Genomic DNA, 21,588 nt, shown 5'->3' with positions numbered 1-21,588 from the left:
GGATATTATGCTAAGTGAAATAAGTCAGATGGAGAAAGACCAATACCATATGATTTCACCTGTATGTGGAATCTAAAACAAAACAAACAAACAAAGCAAAACAAACCAAACTCATAGAACAGACATGTGATTACTAGAGGGTAAGGGAATTGTGGGGAGAGTGAAATGGGTGAAGGGGATCAATTGTATTGTGATGGATAGTAACTAAACTTACAGTGATGAACACTACATTATATACAAATATGGAATTATAATGTTGTATACCTGAAATATATATAAAATTTTATACAATTTTACCCCCAAAACATAACATATATGTACATACACCACATTATGTTCCATCGTATCACCCCATCATGGTTTTCATAGGAAACTCTGGAATGATATGGTTTTTTAATCTTTGCCTGTTTATCAGTCCATTTTTTTCCATCCCCAAGACCACTGAAGCAGCGATTGGCCTGTCTTGTCCTTCACAGTGTGCTCAGAGCAGAGGTGGTCTTGAGAACTCTAATGAGTGGATGCACCTCTGTAGACTTTATAAGGATTGGTCTGAGTTTATGGGGTTTGGAGAAAGGGTCCACAGAACAAGCCAGCTTGCTGGGCGGAGTGGTCTCAGCCCCTGGTACCTGCCTTTCAGCCACGCTCTCCCCAGAAAGTGAGCCCACCTGGGGATGGCAGACTCAATACCTGAGTCATCACAGTGACCCTGCCCTTTGAAGAACCAGAGCCTCATTTTTCAGATTAGGAAACCAAGGCTCAGAGAGGCCCTGTAACTTCTGTGGAAAGAGGTTGTGGAATGGAGCTGCCCAAGCGCTTCGGTCCAGATGGATCTATTACCCCTTGGGCCAGGTGTCTTGTCTGTGCAGTGGGGCAGCTGCACCCTTGGTACCATTTGACACCTTTAATCCTCTTCTGGTGGCAGCTGTGGGAGCACCCCTCCATCTGACTCACCTGTCTCAATCCCAAGGGTTAAAAGTCTCCTAGGGCTGCACTCTGCCCCTTATTGGGCCTGACTCCCACCTGCCTGGGTTTTGGTACTTGCGTTGCTACCACTCTCAGTATGGCCTTTAGCACTCCCTGTTCTCCTCACCACCATACTCAGTTCCTCATAGGTATCTGGAGTAAGTCTCCTCCCCCTTGCAGGGTTACTTCCACCTCCCCCCAGGCCTAGGAATGAGCCCCATGGAGGTCCCATCTCTGTCCCCAAACTTAACTGGCTGTGGGACTGGCAGACACGAGAAAAAGGAGGGCAGCTCATTTTTCAAACAAAACGGTATCAGATGTGGGATTTGGTTTAAAAAAATATATTTCTGGCAATGGCTTGAGCTTTGCTCAAGAGAGCACAGTGGGGGAGGAGTAGAGGGGACCTATTCCAGTGGCTTAAAAAACCCCAGATAAGTGTGTGGTGATTAAGTGCGACCATTAGCTCTAATGGGCAATAATTGGCGATGAGAAATAATTTTCTGGGGCACAACTGCCCCTGGTGCCCCCACGTCCCGGCCTCAGCACAGGGATGGCCAAGGGGCTGATTAATTCCTGGGCTGGAGGAAATGTCGGAGGCACAAAAAGTTTCCAGACTCAAGGGTAATTGGGAGAAGTTATTTCACTTTCCACATCAGGCTGATGAGGGGCCACCCACCTGCCACTGAGGGAGGGGCTGAGCTGCAAGCTGCTTCCTGCCAAGGAACAGAGGAGAGGGTTGGAGGGAGGCGTTCCCACCTTTGTCAGTGCACACCCATCAACCTGGGCAAGTTCCCACAGTGCAGGGCCTCAGTTCCTCACCAGTGGGGCTGAGGATAGTACACTGCGTGAAGGACAGTTGTGGGTCTTACAGCAGAGGGAAGATGGAGGCAATGAGGGCTGAGCCCCCAGCATAGTAGGCCAAAGGTTTGTGTGCCCCTCCCCTCCCTCCAGACTTGCTTCCCCCATTAACAGCGTCCAGTCCTTCCCACCCTAAGACCCACGGACTGATCAATACAGGGGCAGACTGCCCAGTGGTCCCACGTCTCCCTTCCCCCCTAAGCCCACCCAAGACCTCTGCTGGCCTTAGGGCATCTTTGTGGGATTCAGGGAAATCCCCTCTGGTGAGTGCAGCCTCCCTCCAGAGCACTGAGGGTATCCAGAGTGATCCCCTGTATGCAGTCCCTCCATAGCCCTTCACCACCCACCTCCCCACTCCTCCCTCTCAGCCTAAACCCAGAAAGGATCTGATCACTTCACATGGCTCAACCCAAAAGCCCCACCTCCATTCCATCTGCCTTCCCACCCTTTTTCCAAGGCCTGGCCACCCTCTCTACACTGTCCTCACTCCCACTTCCCCAATCCAAAGCACAGTCCTCATCACCACTTCTCCCTTCCCTTTCTTTCTCTCTTTCAGTCTCCCTCTCTCTTGCTCTCTCTCTTTCTTCCTTTCCTTTCTCTTTCTGTCTCTCTCTCTCCATTTCAGTGACTATGACCCAGGAGAGAGAGATGAGCATGTTTACTGCCCTGCTGAAGCTTTTGTTCTAACAGGACTCAGATAAGAGTTGACCAACCTTTGAACTAGATCATCTCAGAGAGGAATAAGTACACAATTAAACATGTCCAAGGATGGGAAGACAACTAGGTGGATGGTCAAACTTCTCTGAATAAATGCCTGAATGATTAAATGAATGAATGATTGAGAGGGAGAAATCTAAGATCCCACTGGGGGACCTTAAAGCATAGACTCAAGGTCACAAGGGAGGTGGCTTCACTCACTAGGAGGATCCTTCACCTGCTTCAGGGCTGCAGTATTCTACCAGGCACAGGGTTGAGCTCCCTATCTCAGGATTCATTCAAACAGGGCTTGGAGATTGCAGAGGGGAGTTCTGCTTTGTGAGGGGCTAGGTTCAATGACTGTGGGGGATGCTGGCTAAGACTGAGCTGAGGCCCCTGGGCTGACCTCAAACACCCCACAGCAGTGTCCCTTGAATGTTCCTCTCTGCCATCTGCAGGCTACGGGCTCAGCTCTGAAATTGCAGATGGGGGCTGGAGCCTCAGGACACCCCCACCATTGACCAGCCGTGGTTATTATAGGCCTCTCTAGATCTTCTGAAAATGAGACTCAGGGTGTCACCAACCTCATGGGACAGGTGTGGGGGGCACCTACAGGAATGACTAGTGCAAAAGTCTCCAGTGACTGTAGCTTCTGGCCTATTTAAGAAGACATGAAACATATGTGGACGGACTCCAAGCTTCCCCAGGTAGATTGCCACAGAGTGCCTTCTTTTTGTATAGTGTCTCCAGCCAGCAAGGTGACAGTGACAAGCGTGTATACCACTGCCCACTGCTGTTCCAAGAAGGTAGATGTATGTATTTATTCTGCCTTCAGCACCTCTGGGAGGCAGGGACTCTCATGTCCCCATTTTATAGATGAGACTGGGAGACAGACGTGGAATGACTCGTCATGCCTTGCCTAAGCCCCGGCACTCAGGTTTCTTATGTATAACCTCATATGTAATATTGCTTGCTGTGGTGGCATCTCTCACTCTATCATCATACCCTGTGCACAGAGGAGCAGACTAAGGCTCTGGCATGTCCCGGTAGGGGGAGGGTGCTATGGAGTGCAGTGGCCCACAGGTGCATCTAGCCACTGACCTGTCCCCAGCACACACCTGCACAGTGGGCGCCTGTGCGGCGGGAGCTGGCTGGGCAGCCAGGGCTTTCAGCAGCTTGTCGGCAGAACATTTGCATGTAATTTGGGAGCAGGTCACATGTGGGAGTCATCAGGCAGAGGAAAGGCTCAATCAGGGCCTAATCACTGTCTGTTTGGAGGGGTCTAGGCCTAAGTGAAAAATGAAAACGGGCCTATTTTGCTTGAGTGACAACCATCAGTGGTCACCTTTGACCTCCCCCTCCCTCGGCTGGGGCTGGGGTCTGCAGGAGCTTTAAAAACCAATCACAATCACCGGGGCTCCCCCCCCTCCCCCTGTACTTGCTGGATCTGGGCTGGCAGAATTCATTCATACATCCCTCCCAACTTCATTCTTTCAATAGCTTAGCATCAGACAGCATTGCCCAGCAGTTAGGGCCCTCTGGAATGGAACCAGTGTTTGAGCCCTGACTGTGGCACTTACCTTGGGCTGTTGGCTGTCAGAGGCTCAGTGTTTTCATCTGCTAAATGGGCACATGTGGCACGCTAAGGATAGTGCTTAGTAAATGCTAGGGAGTGTGATGTGGGGCCCCAAGAATGATGCAAGACTGAGGACTGCAGCACTGTGGGCAGCAGGCCAGGACCTCCCTATGCCCTCTACACACCAGGAAGGGGGCTCCTGTGTATAAGTCACAGTGTGGTCCCCATCCTACAGAGGAGGGGTCTGGGACTTGCATGGTGAGTACCACACAGTCTGCCATGAGAACATGAAGAAGAGCTGTGCAGGCTGCGGAGGTAGAGCTGGGAGACCTGAGAGAGAGTAGAAGCAAACACTTCTTCAGGGGACTGTCCAGGGCACTGACACTCAACTAAGCCCCCACTAGCTGGGCACAGAGTTCCTGCCCTTGGTTCACTCCACACTGAAGGGCTCTCTCCAACAGAACTCCAAAAATGGTCTCCTGAGTCCAAGGACCTATGAAAGGGCTGCCAGATCCTTCTCTTACCATTCCAGGGCTTGTCCATGGGCAGGCTCCACTAAGTGAAGAAATGATTAACAGCCTGAATGAATGAGTGAGTGAAGGAGAAGCATCAGGACATGGTCCCTGTCCTTGCAGCACATGCTTCTGGACAGCCCATTTCTTTCCAGGTGCCAGGACCAGGCCACTGCTGGGGTGGGAATTGAGTACAGACAGTCCACCAGGACCAACTCAGGGGTGAGTGCTGACAGCCACAGACTATTAGGAGCAGACTGGGACCACCAGGGGCCCCTACTGTGCATGAGTTCCAGGCAGGGCTGGGCTTCAGGTTGGGCCCTTTCAGGCCTGAGAAATTGCGCTCAGTGGGGCATGGGGCCGTGGGGCTGCTACATTAGCGCCTGCCCTGCTCCCTGATGGTGTTTATCGGGATGTGGACAGGCCTCCAGGAAACCGTCTGGCAGGCCCGGCTTCAGCAAATGGATTGCCAATTAATCAGCATCTATTTATGAGAACGTTTAAACCATTATTAATGTAGTGTAAATACGGAACCGCTGGCGGCCCAGGGAGGGCAGGCTGGGGGGGGCCATCTGCTAGAACAACGCCATCACATTCCTGGGGCCTGTTCCCTCCCCACCCTCCTGGGCAGGGCCCCCACCCTCACTACCAGGAGCCCCTGCTGCAGGTGACAGCTTCCTCCTGATGGCCCCAAGATGTATGGCAGCCCTGCCAGTCCCATTTTGCAGGGTTTTCAGCATGTACTCACTTAAAATGCTGAACAGTGTCATAAGGGTTGAGTCCCCATCACTCAGTCACTTGGCAGAGGTTGGGCAGCAGCCCCTGGCCCCCTTGACTGGGTGTGTCTCCACCAGTGGGGAGCACTGGGCAGGTCCCCATATTCTCTTGCCCTCCCTCCCCGCCCCCCCCCCCCCCCCGCTCTGGACCCACTAACTGTGTCCAGGCCCTGAGTCTGCATCCTTGATATAGCCTCAGGAGGTGCAAGTGTGGAAGAGAGTGATTGGCATTCCTAGCCCCACTCCTCAGTGCAGGCCCAGCTTTCAGGCTTCTGGAATAGCTAAGCTTCCATGCCATCCAGTTACCCTACCTTGGCCCCTCACCTCATTCACACCTTTACTTCTCTTCAGAGATGCCAGCTTGCACTGTCACTTCCTCTCACACTCACACTCTGGGCCTCCAGTGTACTTTCAGACCAGCTGGACTGGCTTCTCTCAGAGCTGGGTACTGAGCTGAGCACCACAGGCCATGGCTTGCATGTGGACTGAAGAAACCCCCAGCCTCATTAGGGTCAGACCTCATCATGTACTAAGCACCCGTGATCCTTCTTCCTCAATATTGCCTCAGTTAGTTTTTATTTTCCATTGAACCCATTTTACAGAAGAGAGACTGGCCACAGAAACACAGTGAACCAGGACCACAGCCCCTTCTTGGCCCCACCCAAGCCCATGTGGCCATGTCTTCAGAGAGAATCAAAGTGTGGTTTGACCTCAACCTATGTGGCTACATATTTCTGTGATTTGTGAGTTTTTACAAATGCTTCCTAGACTTTCCTAATTTCTCCATTTTATAAGACATTCTCCTGCTTCTTGCTGAGCACTCGAATTGAGATAAATACACATCTGAGAAATGGGTGTCAAAAAAAAAAACCATTAGCCTAAGAGTGTTCTCTGTAAAAAGGAAAAAAAATAATTTGGCTTTGGTACCAGTTGTTATCTTGCTGGTCTCGATGGTCCCAAGGACATTTCTTCTCTGGATAATTGAGGTGCTGCTTCACAAGGGCACCTGACAGAATGAAAGCCCACCACTCACCTCCGCCCATGAGAAGGCCAATGGCACGGGCCCCAAAGACGCAGTCATGGCCTTCAAAGCCCGGCCTCCGAGCCCTAAGCAATGAGGAGCCATCCCTCCCCTCCACAACCTGGATGTCATGGGGCATCTGAAGCTCCATCCTGGACCACTGCTCTGACACATGGTGGCTAGACATGTGGTTTCTCTGTGTGTGTGATGTCTTCACTAGACTCTGCACCCCCAAGAGTGGGGACAGTGTCCTTACCACCTTCATATTCTGGTGGTACCACAATGAGACACTAACAAGTGTTTGTTGACTCACTGATCAACAATCTGGGAAACTTTTGCTGAGAGTAGCTTCCCTAGGCTCCTGCCCTTTTTCCCTGGCTGTCTGTCCAGCTGACCTCCTCTCCTGTACCCCACCAGCCCCCAGAGCAGGCCCAGGGCTCTGAAGCCTGGAGAAGACCAAGGAGCCAGGGCTGACTGTTCCTCACGGAGAGCCTGGACACCCGCAGACTCATCTGTCCTGCCCACTACATCAGGAATGTGAAGCCTTGAGGGGCAGAGTCTTGCCTGTGGTCACTCAGCACCCAGAAACCTAGGCTTTGGTGTCCTGAGGACCAAAAGCTCTGCTCTGGAGCCCAGGCCGCACCATGCTGCACAAGCATGTGGGAGGGGAGAGAACAAAGAGCAGCATGTGCCCCCATTTCCCGGCCCCACTCCCCAACCCCCATTAGCTGAGCGAGGCTTGTTTATATTACAGCAAGAATTATTCCAGCCCTAATCAGAGGCCCTGCTAGGTTTCGGCATTCGAGGTATTTCTTTACCCAAGGACACTCTCCAATCCTATAATTTCCATTTCCCCAGACGCCCCTGATTGAAAGCAAACATTTTATATTTGGAAAGGAAAAGGGCTTGTGTGCTATTCATAGCCCAGCCAGGCTGTCCGAGTTAGGCCCTGGGGGTTCTGGCCTGGCCAAATGGACAGATCTGAGAGGGCAACAGGGGGTGTGGGCTGGGTCCCTGGGAGGGTGGGAGTTGGAATACCCCACAGCACCATGTCAAGGGGAAACTGAGGATGAGGGTGAGTTGGGTGCGGCATGAGCCCCTTCCTCCTGCTCATCATCTTGCCAGGTAGCTCCCACTGCCTTTTGCAGGTGAGGATGCTGAGCTCCCCCACCCCCACATCTCTCATGGGATGGGGTTGAATACAGTACTAATTAATAGCAGGGGGCCTGTTTTTAGTTATTTGGGGGGACAGAGTCCAGCATTTGCCAAAGGTACTTCAAGAAGTGTGTGGTCATAAGGACACTGATCTTCACTTTGGCAACCTCCATCTTTGTCGGTCCCATAAGATTACAATGGATTATAAACAAAAAGTTTGTCTGCAGTGTTGCAAGAAAAGGCTGGACCTGACTGATGTCGAATTTACTGCTAGTTCTGGGAGGTTTAAATAGATGAGGAAGCTCAGCATGCTGTCCAATCTCCATGTACCCATACGCCTGTGCTCCTGCTCACAGCTGGGGCCCAGAATTGGCAAGAAGAAAACAGAGTGGACTTAGGAGGAGTGGATCCCAGGAACCCACCTACCCTTGCATGCACACACACACACACACACATACTCATTTGCAAACCTACTTCCTCCCTTCCTTTCTCTCTTTCTCTTTCTTCCCAGTCAGGTTTCCCCTCCCTCCCTTTCTCCATCTCCCCTCACGCTCTTCCTCTTATTTCTCATCTCAAGCTTTACCTCTCTAGGTCTCTTTTGATCTCTGCTCTCCCTTTCTTTCCCCTTGTCTCTCTTCCCTCTCTCCTTTCCTCCTTCCTTCCTCGACATCTAATCTCCCTTCATAGCCCTTCTCCTACCTCCTCCAATGTACACAACAGCACACACTTTATCTTTTATATCATATTTTTACAATACTTTTTCCATGTTTAAATGTGTTTAGACACACAAATACTTGTCACTGTGTTACAGTTGTCTACAGGATTCAGTACAGTAACATGCTGTACAGGCTTGTAGCCTGGAAGCAATAGTCTGTACCATGTAGCCTAAGCATGTAGGCATGTAGTAGACTATAACATCTAGGTTTGTGTAAGTATACTCTTATGATGTTCACACAATGATGAAATCAACTAATGATGCATTTTTCAGAAAGTATACCTGTTACTAAGCAACACACAACTATTTTTCTTTTACCACTTTTTCAAAAAAGATTTATTTATTTATTTATTTTAGAGGGGAAGGGAGGGAGAAAGAGAAGGAGAGAAACGTCAATGTGTGGTTGCCTCTCACACAACCCCTACTGGGGACCTGGTCTGCAACCCAGGGATGTGCCCTGACTGGGAATCAAACCAGCAACCTTTAGGTTCACAGGCCAGTGCTCAAGCCACTGAGCTGCACCAGCCAGGCCTTTTTTTTTTTTTTTTTTTTTTTTTTTTTTTTACCACTTGGAATATATTATACTGTTCTTTTCTGGCCTCCACTGTTTCTGATAAGAAGTCAGCTGATAATCTTAGTTGGGTTCCATTGTACATAACAAGTCATTTTCTCAATGCTGCCAAAATTTTCTCTGGCTTTCAGCATCTTTACTATGATGTATCTGGGTGTGGATTTCTTTCTATTTGCCACAATTGGACTTTGTTGAGCTCTATGGATATATAGACTAATGCTTTTCACCAACTGGAAATTTTCAACCATTATTTCTTCTAATATTAACTCCTTTTTTCTCCTCTCATTCTAGTATTTTCATTACATACATGTTCATGTGCTTAAAGGTGTCTCACATTTCTCTAAGGCTCTCTTTAATTTTCTTAATTCTATTTCCTCTCTGTTCTTTGAATTACATAATGTCTATTGATCTGTCTTTAAGCTCACTCATTATTTCCTAGTTCAAATGTACTGTTTGAACCACTGTAATAAAATTTGTATTTCATTTTTATACTTTTTAATTCCAGAATTTTTATTTGACTATTTTTAGTAGTTTCTATGTCTATTGATATTCTCTATTTGATGAAACATTGTCTTCATATCTTCCTTAACTTCTTTTTTTAATTATATTTTATTGTGTATGCTATTACAGTTGTCCCAATTTTCCCCCCTTTCCCTCACTCCACAGAGCCCCACCCTACTCTCTTAGGCAATTGCTACCCTGTTTTCCATGTCCATATATGTTCTTTGGCTACTATATTCCCTCTGCTGTACTTTGCATCCCCACGACTATTCTATAACTACCAATTTGTACTTCTTAATCCCTTCACCTTTACTGCCCATACTCTCAACCCCCTCCTACCTGACAACTGTCAAAGTGTTCTACCTATGATTCTGTTTCTGTTCTGCTTGTTTTTTTTTTTTTTTTTTAGATTTCACTGTTGATAGATACATATTTATTGCTATTTTATTGTTCATATTCTTCTTCTCCTTCTCCTCTTTCTTCTCCTCCTTCTTCCTCCTCCTCTTCCTCCTTCAAGAAAACCTTTTAACACTTTATTTAATACTGGTTTGGTGGTGATGAACTCCTTTAGCTTCTTGTCTGGGAAGCACTTTATCTCTCCTTCAGTACTAAATGATAGCTTTGTTTGGTAGAGTAATCTTGGTTGTAGGTCCTTGCTTTTCATCACTTTGAATATTTATTGCCAGTCCCTTCTAGCTTGCAAAGTTTCTTTTGAGAAATCAGCTGACAGTCTTATAGGAGTTTCCTTGTAGGTAACTAACTGCTTTTCTCTTGCTGGCTTTAACATTCTGTCTCTGTCTTTAACCTCTGGCATTTTAATTATGATGTGTCTTGGTGTGGGCCTCTTTGTGTTCATCTTGTTTAGGACTGTCTGTACTTCCTGGACTTATATGTCTATTTCCTTCACCAGGTTAGGGAAGTTTTCTGTTATTATATATATATTTTAGTAGGTTTTCAATAGTTTTTTTCTCTCTCTCTCTTCTCCTTCTGGAATCCCCATGATGTGAATGTTGGTCAGTTGAGTTGTCCCATGGGCTCTTTACACTATACTTGTTTTCTTTATTCTTTTTCCTTCTTGTTATTCTGTTTGGGTGTTTTTTGCTTCCTTATATTCCAATCTGCTGATTTGATTCTCAGTTCATCCACTCTACTGTTGATTCCCTGTAAGTTGTTCTTTATTTCAATAAGTATATGCTTTGTTTATGATGGGATTTTTTTGATGTTGAGATTCTCACTAAATTCATTGACCATTCTTTTTTTTTTTAAGAGATTTGTTTTGTTTATTTTATTTTTTCTCTTCAATAATTTTTAGTAATTTGTATCTATGCATTATATATACTTTCACAGAATGTATCTTATTTTTTAAACATTTAAACATATATTTTATTGATTATGCTATTACAATTGTCCCATTTTCCTTCCTTTATCCCTGTCTGCCTTGCACCCCCACTCCCACCTGCATTCCCCCACCTTAGTTCATGTCCATGGGTCATACATATAAGTTCTTTGGATTCTACATTTCCCATACTATTTTTAACTTCCTCCTGTCTATTTTGTACCTACTATTTATGCTTTTTATTCCCTGTACCTTTTCCCACATTCTCCCTGCCTCATCCCACAGATAACCCTCCATGTGATCTCCATTTCTGTGATTCTGTTCCTGTTCTAGTTGTTTGTTTAGTTTGTTTTTGTTTTTTTATATTAAGTTCTTGATATTTGTGAGTTTGTTGTCATTTTACTGTTCATATTTTTGATCTTCTTCTTTTTCTTAGATAAGTCCCTTTAACATTTCATATAATAAGGGCTTGGTGATGATGTACTCCTTTAATTTGACCTTATCTGAGAAGCACTTTATCTGTCCTTCCATTCTAAATGATAGTTTTGCTGGATAGAGTAATCTCCAATGTGGGTCCCTGCCTTTCATGACTTTGACTACTTCTTTCCAGACCCTTCTTGCCTGTAAAGTTTCTTTTCAGAAATCAACTGATAGCCTTAAGGGAACTCCTTTGTAGGTAACTGTCTCCTTTTCTCTCACTGCTTTTAAGATTCTCTCCTTATCGTGAATCTTGGGTAATGTAATTATGATGCACCTTGATGTGTGCTTCCTTGGCTCCAACTTCTTTGGGACTCTCTGAGCTTCCTGGACTTCTTGGATGTCTATTTCCTTTGCCAGATTAGGAAAGTTCTTCATTATGTTTTCAAATAACTTCAATTTCTTTCTCTTCCTCTTCTTCTGGCACCCCTATTATTTGGATGTTGGAACATTTAAAGTGATCCCAGAGGTTCCTAAGCCTCTCCTCATTGTTTTGAATTCTTGTTTCTTCATTCTGTTTCAGTTGAATGTGTATTTCTTCCTTCGGCTCCAAACCATTGATTTGAGTTCCACTTTTCTTCCCATCACTGTTGGTTTCCTGTACATTTTCCTTTAATTCACTTTTCATAGCCTTCACTTTTTCCTCTATTTTGTGACCATACTCAACCATTTCTGTGCGCATTCTGATTACCAGTGTTTTGAACTGCACATCTGATAGGTTGGCTATCTCTTTGTTGCTTAGTTGTATTTTTCCTGGAGCTTTGATCTGTTCTTTCATTTGGGCCATATATATATATATTTTGTCTTGGTGGGCCTGTTATATAGTAAGGGGTGGAACCTTATGTATTCACCAGGGCAGGGCAACCCATGGTGCTGTGTTGTGATGCTGTATGTGGTCAAGTGGTCCAAAAGGGAACAATGCCCCTTGCTGGGCTCTTGACCAGCTTTTAGTCACTTCCTTCTCTAACCACAAGCAAATTAGGCCCTTCTGGTGCTGATTCCCACATGGGTAGTTTTGTGTACATTTTAGGCGCTTGTGGGTCTCTTCAACAAACTCTCCTGTGGGGCTGGGAGTTTCTCCCCCCTCTGCAACCCCCACAGGTTTTTTCAGTCAGGTTTTGAGGCTTTATTTCCCTGAGCTGGAACCTTGGGTTGCACAGTCTGTCTTGCTCCCTAGTTGTTCCTCCTGGTTTATCCACACACAAATGTGGGACTGCCCACTCTGCCAGCCACCACCTCACCTGGTCCATGAGCCACCACCTTGCCCGCCCCTGTCCTCTAGCCACTGCTTTGCCTGGAGTCCTCTCCACCCAGGGTGCCCATCTCTGCCCCTTCTATTGGTCTGGATGAATGTTTCTTCTTTAACTCCTTGGTTTTTGGACTTCCATACAGTTTGATATTCTGGCAATTTTGGGTTGGGTTTTTTTTTTTTTTTTTTTTTTGCTTTTAAATTGTTGTTGTCCTTCTTTGGTTGTGGGAGGAGGCACAGTGTATCTACCTACCCCTCCATCTTGGCTGAAAGTCCCTCATTGAGCATTCTTATAACCAGTGTTTTGAACTCTGCATTAATCAGATTGCTTGCTTCCACTTGTTTAGTTCTTTTTTGGAGTTGTGTTCTGTTCTTTCATTGGGCTATGTTTCTTTGTCTCCTCATTTTGGCAGCCTCTCTGTGTTTGTTTCTATGTATTACATAGAGCTGCTATGTCTCCCAGGCTTGGCAGAGTGACCTAGTATAGTAGGTGTTCTATAGGGTCCAGTGGCACAGCCTCTCCAATCACCCACGTTGGGTACTCCAGGTGTGCCCACCGTGTGGGCTATGTACACCGTCCTCTTATAGTTGAGCCTTGATTGCTGTTGACACATCCAAAGTCAGCCACCACACGTGTTCTGTCCAGGGCCACATAGAATAAACTACAAAGCAATCTGCAGGTGATTGCTACTTGTTCTCGGCTTGGAGGTGTCCAGTCAAGGCCAGTTGCTGCTAGTGTTGGGCCTGGGCCAAGAGGTACAGGAACTGCTGAAGCCAGTTGCTTCTTGTTTGTTTGAGAGAATTTAGGAAAATTTGAAGCATAGGGCAAGACAAGGCGTTCATATGGAGAAGCCACTGGAAACAGCTTGGGTGGGCCTAAAAGTTGGGTGGGGTGAAGTCTCTTTGATTCACCACGGTGGGGCAAGCAGTGTGAGCCAGGTTGATAGAGTCTCAGATATGGTTCCTGCCTGCCAGCTCTGTGGGAGAGGGCTTAGAAAAGGAACAGTGGTCTCTGCCAGCCCTTCTGTCTGGGAGAAAGCTGCCCCTCAACTCTCACCTTAATGCTAGACAGTTTAGTTTCTCCCTGTATGTCTCTGGTGCCTTTCAGTTTGCTGCCCCCATGTTGGAGCTCAAAGAGAGTGAGTCTGTATAAGTCCATGTGTGGACCCTTTAACAGGAACTGCCTTGTATTCCAGAAGTTTCTGTCCCACAGTCTCAAACTCTTCAGGTTTTTACAGACAGAAGTTGTGGAAACTTTTCTTCCTGGCACTGGAACACTGGGAAGGTGGGCCTGGTGTGATCCTGGGACCCCTCACTCCTGAGATATCCCTTCTTATTTTTATCCAGTACACATGGGTCCAGCACACATGGGACTAACTTGTTCCATGCCTCCGCCCATTTACCCATCTCAATGTGGTTTCTTCTTTAATTCCATAGTTGTAAGACTTCCTTTTAGCTCAATCTCTAGCATTTGTGAATGATGGTTGCTCTGTAGTTTAGCTGCAATTTTGATGTGGTTGTGCAAGGAGGCAAGCTGTGTTTACCTATGTCACCATCTTGACTGGAAGTTCCTTAACTTCTTGAAGCATGATTTGCTTTAGTTTTCGAACATTTATAAAGGTAACTTTGAATCAGTCTTTGTCTGTTAAATATGACATATGGAACCTCTGGGAAGCACTTTCTTTTTTCCTTTGTGAAAATATTTCTGTTTCTTTGCATGTCATACTTCTTGCTGAAAACTACACATTTTAGGTAATATATTGTAGCAACTTTGGATTGCCCTTCCTCCTCCCAGGCGCTTATTTTGGTTGTTTTGTTGTTTGTTTGGTGACTTGGCTAGACAATTTTAGTGACACCTACTTTCCCCCTTGCATGAAGCCATTGCTGTTTCTCTTCTGGGGGCAAAGACTTGAACATGTACACAATCACCCTGGGGTGACAGTGGTTTCAGCATGGCTCTCCTTGACAGTCTTTTTCCCTGACTTCTCTGTGGGCTGTCTTCTTCATTTGGTATTACTCTTCATCCTTTAGGCACCACCAATTACCAACCAATTGTTTTACAGTTTTTGACAGTGCCCTGGGGCATGCATTTCTCAACTATGTGATACAATTAAATTTGGACAAGAGTAGATTTTGAGGCCAGTCTTTGAGGTTTACCTTGTCCTCAGGTTGGGGTAGGGGGTGTCTTCTTAGCTGTCTCTTTCCCTGGTTCTCCCTGGTAAGCTAGATGGCCTATGGTTACCTTGTTTATCTTAATACAGAGGAGATATTGTTTCTGAATGCAGACTTAAGATCAAATTTCTTCACGTTCTTTTTCAAATAATGTCAGTTTCTTTGGGGCTCTCTTTTCTTATGAGCTGCCCCTTCTCCTGGACAAAGTCTCTGATCCACTATTCTGGGCCCTGGATGGAACAGTAACCTCTGGTCCTTAGGACTTGCTTTTCTTGGTGTGGAAACTCTGCCCTAAGTTATGGCAAGGGTGGTTAGGGTCCTTGTTTTCTTGGTCTTCTGTGCTAGTGTAGAGCCTCTGTCTTATACACAAGGACTTGGTAGAGGCAGGGAGTCCCTGACCACTCAGCCACAATGACCAGGAACTCTTTTTTTTTAATGTTTTTTTTTATATTTATTGATTATGCTATTACAGTTGTCCCATTCCCCCCCCCCTCACTCCACTCCATCCTGCCCACCCCCTCCCTCCCACATTCCCCCCCTATAGTTCATGTCCATGGGTCATACTTATAAGTTCTTTGGCTTCTACATTTCCTACACTATTCTTACCCTCCCCCTGTCTATTTTCCACCTATCATCTATGCTACTTATTCTCTGTACCTTTCCCCCCCTCTCTCCCTCCCACTCCCCTATTGACAACCCTCCATGTGATCTCCATCTCTATGGTTCTGTTCCTGTTCTAGTTGTTTGCCTAGTTTGTTCTTGTCTTTGTTTTAGGTGTGGTAGTTAATAACTGTGAGTTTGCTGTCATTTTTACTGTTCCTATTTTTGATCTTCTTTTTCTTAGGTAACTCCCTTTAACATTTCATATAATAAGGCCATACCACCCTGAACGCGCCCGATCTCGTCTGATCTCGGAAACTAAGCAGGGTCGGGCCTGGTTAGTACTTGGATGGGAGACCAGGAACTCTTTAACTAGGACTTAGAGGGGATTAGAAATGCTGGAGGCCTGCCCTTCTCAGTGAGATATAATAAAGTTTGATTTGGTGCTGAAGGGAAGGGGAGCATCATCTTCTTTGTCATACTCATCCAGGGAACTTCTGTTAAGCTGAGGGTGGGGAAGGAGGAAAGGAATGAGCCATGGCTCAAATACCACAGATTCTTACTGTTCTTACCAAATTTTAGAATATTTTCTTGAATAATGTTCCTTTATTTGTTTTATGCCCTTAGAACAATTTTCAGAACTTTCACCTTTTTTAAAAGTACATTTCATTGATTATGCAATTACAGTTGTCTCATTTTTTCTTCTTTTTATCTCCCTACCCACCCTGCACCCACCTCCATCCTTCATTACTCCCCTTAGTTCATGTCCATGGGTTGTACATATAGGTTCTTTGACTTCTACATTTCCTGTACTATTTTTAACCTCCCCTGTCTATTTTATGCCCACCAATTATACTTCTTATTCCCTGTACTTCCCCCCCCAATTCTTCACACCCCACTGATAACCCTCCATGTGATCTCCATTTCTGTGAATCTGTTTCTGTTCTGGTTGCTTGCATACTTTGTTTTTGTTTTTTAGGTTCACTTGTTGACAGTTGTGAGTTTGCCATTTTACTGTTCATATTTTTGATATTCTTTTTCTTAGATAAGTCCCTTTAACATTTCATATAATAAGGGCTTGGTAATGATGAACTCCTTGAACTTGACCTTAACTGGGAATCACTTTATCTGCCCTGCCATTCTAAATGAGAGCTTTGCTGGATGGAGTAATCTTGGATGTAGGTCCTTGCCTTTCATGACTTTGAATACTTCTTTCTAGCCCCTTCTTGCCTGTAAGGTCCTTTTAAGAAATCAGTTGATAGCCTTATAGGAACTCCTTTGTAGATAACTGTCTCCTTTTCTCTTGTTGCTTTTAAGATTCTCTCCTCTTTAATCTTGGGTAATGTGATTATGATGTGCCTTGGTGTGTGCTTCATTGGGTCCAACTTCTTTGGGACTCTCTGAGTCCTGGACTTGCATGTCTAGTTCCTTTGCAAGATTAGGGATGTTTTTCATTCATTATTTCTTCAAATACGTTTTCTATTTCTTTCTCTTCCTCCTCTCCTTTTGGCACCCCTATGATTTGCATATTGGAACATTTAAAGTGGTCCTGGAGGTTCCTAAGCCTCTCCTCATTTTTAAAAAATTCTTATTTCTTCATTCTGTTCCAGTTGGATGTTTATTTCTTTGTTTTGTTCCAAATTCTTGATTTGAGTCCTGGTTTCCTTCCATTCCTTGTCATTTTTCTGTATATTTTACTTTATTTCACTTTGCATAGCCTTCACTGTTTTCTTTAATTTGTGACCATACTCAACCAATTCTGTGAGCATCCTGCTTACCAGTGTTTTGAATTCTGCATCTGATAGGTTGGCTATCTCCTCATTGCTTAGTTCTATTTTTGGAGTTTTGATCTGTTCTTTCATTTGGGCCATATTTCTTTGGCTCTGCAAACCTGTTACATTGTAAGGAGCAGAGCCATAGGTATTCCGCAGGGTGGAGCAACCCACATTGCTGCCTTGTTGTGCTGTATGTGGGGGAGGGGTCAGAGAGGGAACAATGCCACTTGTTTGGCTCTTGGCTGGCTTTGAATCACTTCCTCTACTACCCACAAGCACATTGCATCCTTTCAGGCACTGATTCCTGGGTTGGTGGGCTTGTGTACATTCTAGAATCCTGTGGGCCCCTCCAACAAATGCTCCTGTGAGGCTGGGAGTTTCTCCCACCACCTCAACTCCCACAGATTTTTGCAGCCAGAGTTTTTGAGGCTTTAGTTCCCCATGCTGGTACCCTGTGTTGTGCAGTCTGTCTCACTCCCCAGTTGTCCCTCCCAGCTTATCCACAAGCAAATGTGGGATATCCTGGCCTGGCAGCTGCCACCTCACCCACCCAGTCTGCCACCTGCCACATTGTAACATGTCCTCTCCACCCTGGCTGCCCATCTCTGCCCCTCCTACTAGTCTGGATGAATATTTATTCTTTAACTCCTTGGTTGTTGGACTTCCATACAGTTCAATTTTCTGGCAGTTCTGGTTGGGTTTTTTGTTTGTTTGTTTGTTTTAAAATTGGTTGTTATCCTTCTTTTGGCTATGGGAGGAAGTGAAGTGTGTCTACCTATGCCTCCATCTTGGCTGGAACTCCCTAATTTCCAGAAACTTTAAACAATTGCTTTTTTAAAGCGGCTATTGCCAGATTTTCTTTTTTCTCTGATGAGTGAGTTTCATTGAGCTCCTAATATGTATATTTCATTATAACTTTTTAATGAACTATCAGATTGGGGTCCAAAGTGTTTGTAACATGTTACATTCCCACCAGTGTTAGTTCCTCTACATTCTCAGTCTGTGGTTAGTCTTTCTTTTTCTTTTTCTTTCTTTCTTCTTTTTTTTTTTTAGCATGGTTAGACTTCTTAAGTTTAGTCATTCTATTAGGTGTGCAGTTAAATCTCCTTGTGCTTTTAGCTTGCACTTTCTGATGGCTAATGACTCTGGGCATCTTTTCATATTCCTACTTGCTGTTCATATATATACATTGATAAAGTACACGTTCAAAGCTCTTGCCCATTTTTATTTATTTTATTTAAATTTTTATCCTCACCCAATACATGCTCACTGACTTTAAGAGAGAGGGGAAGAGGGAGAGAGAGAGGAAGAGAAACATTGATGAGAGAGAGAAACATCAATTGGTTGCCTCTCGCACACACCCCAACTGGGAAAAAACCTGCAACTTAGGCATGTCCAGTAGCCAGGAATTTAATCCATAACCCTGACCATTTGTCTTATGGGACAACAATCCAACCAACTGAGCAATACTAGGCCAGGTGTTTTTGCCCATTTTTAAATTGGGTTTATTTTTATTGAGTTTTGAAAATTTATTTCTTTTTAAAAAATTGTCACACAAGTATATGCTTATTGATTTTAGAGATAGAAGAAAGGAGATAGAGAAACACTGATGTGAGAGAAGCATCAATCAGTTGCATCCCATACACACTCTGACCAGGGCCTGAACCCACAACCTAGGTATATGTCCTGACCAGGGTGCATTTTAAGAATTTCTTCTTATGTTCATTATTAGATATATTTTTCATAAAGTTTTTCTCATAGTCTGCAGTTTGTCTTTTTATCCTCATACGATTATCTGTGGCCAAGCAGATGCTTTTATTTTTGGTGAAGTTCAAGCTGTCAATTTGTTTTTTTTATGGATGGTGTTTTGGTGGTGTAGCTCATAATTTTTTGCCTCACCCACGATCACAACTTTTATCTTAATGTTTTCTTCTTCAAGTTTTATGGTTTTGAGTCTACATGTAAACATTTAATCCATTTTGAGTTCAATTTTAGATATATTTTAGATTGAAATTCATTTTCTTAGCCTTTTGATATCCAATTGTTTCAGTGCTATTTGTTGAAATAACTATCCCCTTCTTTACTGAATTGCCTGTGACCATTTTATAAGTTTACTAACTATACTTCTGTATTCAGGAGCATTAATTTATGGACTATTTTCTTCCAGCAATGTATTTACTATCTTTGTGCCAATTCCACATTGTTTTGATCACTGTAGTTCTTTGGTAAGGCATGTATTCAGCTAGTGTTAATCCTCCAACTTTATTTTTCTTTTTTAGAGAAGTTTGGGTCTTTTAAAGTATTTTCTATGTTTCTACTTAACTTTAAAAAATATAGGATACAATTATAATAACTTTTTAATATTCTTATCTGTTAATTCTAATATCTGTGTCACTCCTGAGTCAGTTTTGATGAACTGACTTTTTTTCTTATGATAGGTTATGTTTTCCTGCTTCTTTTCATGCCTAGCAATTTTTTACTGAGTGCCAGGCATTATGAATTTTACCTTGTTGGGTGCTGAGTAATTTTGTATTCCTACAAATATTATTGAGCTTCATTCTGGAACACAGTTAAGTTACTTGGAACAATTTGATGATCTGAGGTCTTGTTTTTAAAACTTATTGAATGTGGCCAGAGAAGCACTCAGTGTAGGGCAAATGACTCCCTACTGAGGCACGACTTTTCGGTGTAGTTTGCCCTGTGCCCTGTTAGTTGTGAGGTTTTCCAATCTGGTTGGTAAGAACAGGTACTGTTCCTAACCCGGTGGGAGGGTTTAGCATCATTACCTCTAATTCTTCCAATATTTTTCTTTTTCATCCTTCAATCGTTTCTCAATATACATATTTTGGTCCATATACTGCTACACACTTGAAGAGGGCCTTTTGCAGTTCTCTAGAGCTCTCTCTCTCTCTCTGTGCAGGTCTCTACTCACGAGTCCCCTGTCCTACAATTCTAGCCATCTGGCCTCCCCAGACTTTCAGCTTTGTCTCTTGACTCACTGAGACCACCAAACTATCTCCCTGTGTCATGTCCTAGAAACTCTAAAAGGCACTAAACTGAAGTAATCACAGGGATCACTTCCATTTACTATCCCTTATTGCCTAATATCCAATATCTTGAAAAACCGTTTCTTCAACCAGTCTACCCTCTTTTGGTTGTTTCAGGTAGGAGGGTAAATTTGGACTCTGTTACTCCATCTTGGTCAGAAATATTTTCATGATTTAAATTTATAAGATTTTTTTTTATAAAGAAAGATTGCCTTAGAAGGATATGGAGGTTATAGTGAAAGGCTAGGGTTTGAGAAATGAGAATTATACTCAGAGATAAGCGTGGAGGCTAGCAACAAGAGAAAGACCAGAAAGTACCTCTCAGGCACATTAAAGTTTTGGCCCATGATTCCTGGTGCAGGAAGGTCTTTGCTTTTGTAGCTACTGCTCCAGTCTTGTGACCCAAAATGTTTGAAGAGGGGGGAGGGAGGTGGGTTCACCTGGGGTGGGGTGGAGGGATGGAGAGAAAAGGCATACAACTGTAATTGAATAACAATTAAAAAAATAATAATAAAAAAATAAAATAAAATAAATGTTTGAAGACTTGGCAGAAAGGCCTCAGCATGTGGGCTCTGGCTGCCCTATCTCTGGAGTAAAGGACCCATCCCTGCCCCCTTTGGTGTTCAGACAAAGCTCTGTCCTGTGCATATCTTCTCCCAGTCATTTTTCTACTTGCTGACCTGTAGGTAAGCAGGAACATCTTGAGACCTGATATATGATGTGGCCAGAGCCAGGCGTTACCAACACACCTTAGCTGTCACCTGAGGCTACTAGAATTATCTTGATGGGTGGTAGTGATCCTAACCTGTCCATAGGGGAAGATGTGGACTGAGAGCTATTGGTGCACCTTGAGATGATGCAAGAAAGCCCTTGTTCCCTAGATATCTTGAGGCTGTGTCTGCATTCCCAAGAAAAAACTAATGTATTTCTTTGACCCTAAGAGTCCATTCTAGGAATGTGTGCTCGAGCTGGATAGAGTTGTTGATATGCACAAGACTTTTATGCAAGGAGTTTCACTGTAATGGTGCTATGAGAACAAAAGGTTGGAAACAATTTGTGTCTTCTAATAGTAGGCTGGGTAAATAATTTATGCTCTTTCCATCAAATGGAATGTCATGCTGTTGACAAAGAGAAAGAAGCATACCCCAATATGCTGATAGGGACCATGATATATTGGGACTTGGTAAAGACAAGGTGCAGAGAGGGTTCAAAATGCTGCTGTAGTGGATGCAGTCCTATACCCACAAATCCTGTTTCACACCTTCATATATATGGAGTTATGTGTTAGTTATCTGTGTCTGTGCTTTTTCATTCAACACAATGATTTTGAGATTCATTCATTTTGCTGCATGTACCAGCAGTGAATTCATTTATATTGCTGAATAGCATTCCACTGTATGGGTGTATCAAAATTTGGTTTTTTATATTCTCCTGTTTATAGACATCTAGGTTGTTTCCAGTTTGGGGGAGTTATTAATAAAGCTTCTATTAACATTTGCATACAAATGTATGGATGGATACATGATTTCATTTCCCCTTTGCCAATACCTAGGAAGCTAGTGCTGAATCATATGGTGAATATACTTTT

The sequence above is a fragment of the Desmodus rotundus genome, chromosome 1 (genome assembly GCF_022682495.2).
Source record: "Desmodus rotundus isolate HL8 chromosome 1, HLdesRot8A.1, whole genome shotgun sequence".
Lineage (NCBI taxonomy): Eukaryota > Metazoa > Chordata > Mammalia > Chiroptera > Phyllostomidae > Desmodus > Desmodus rotundus.
The sequence above is the reverse complement of the archived record's forward strand: the minus strand, read 5'-3'. Positions refer to the sequence as shown.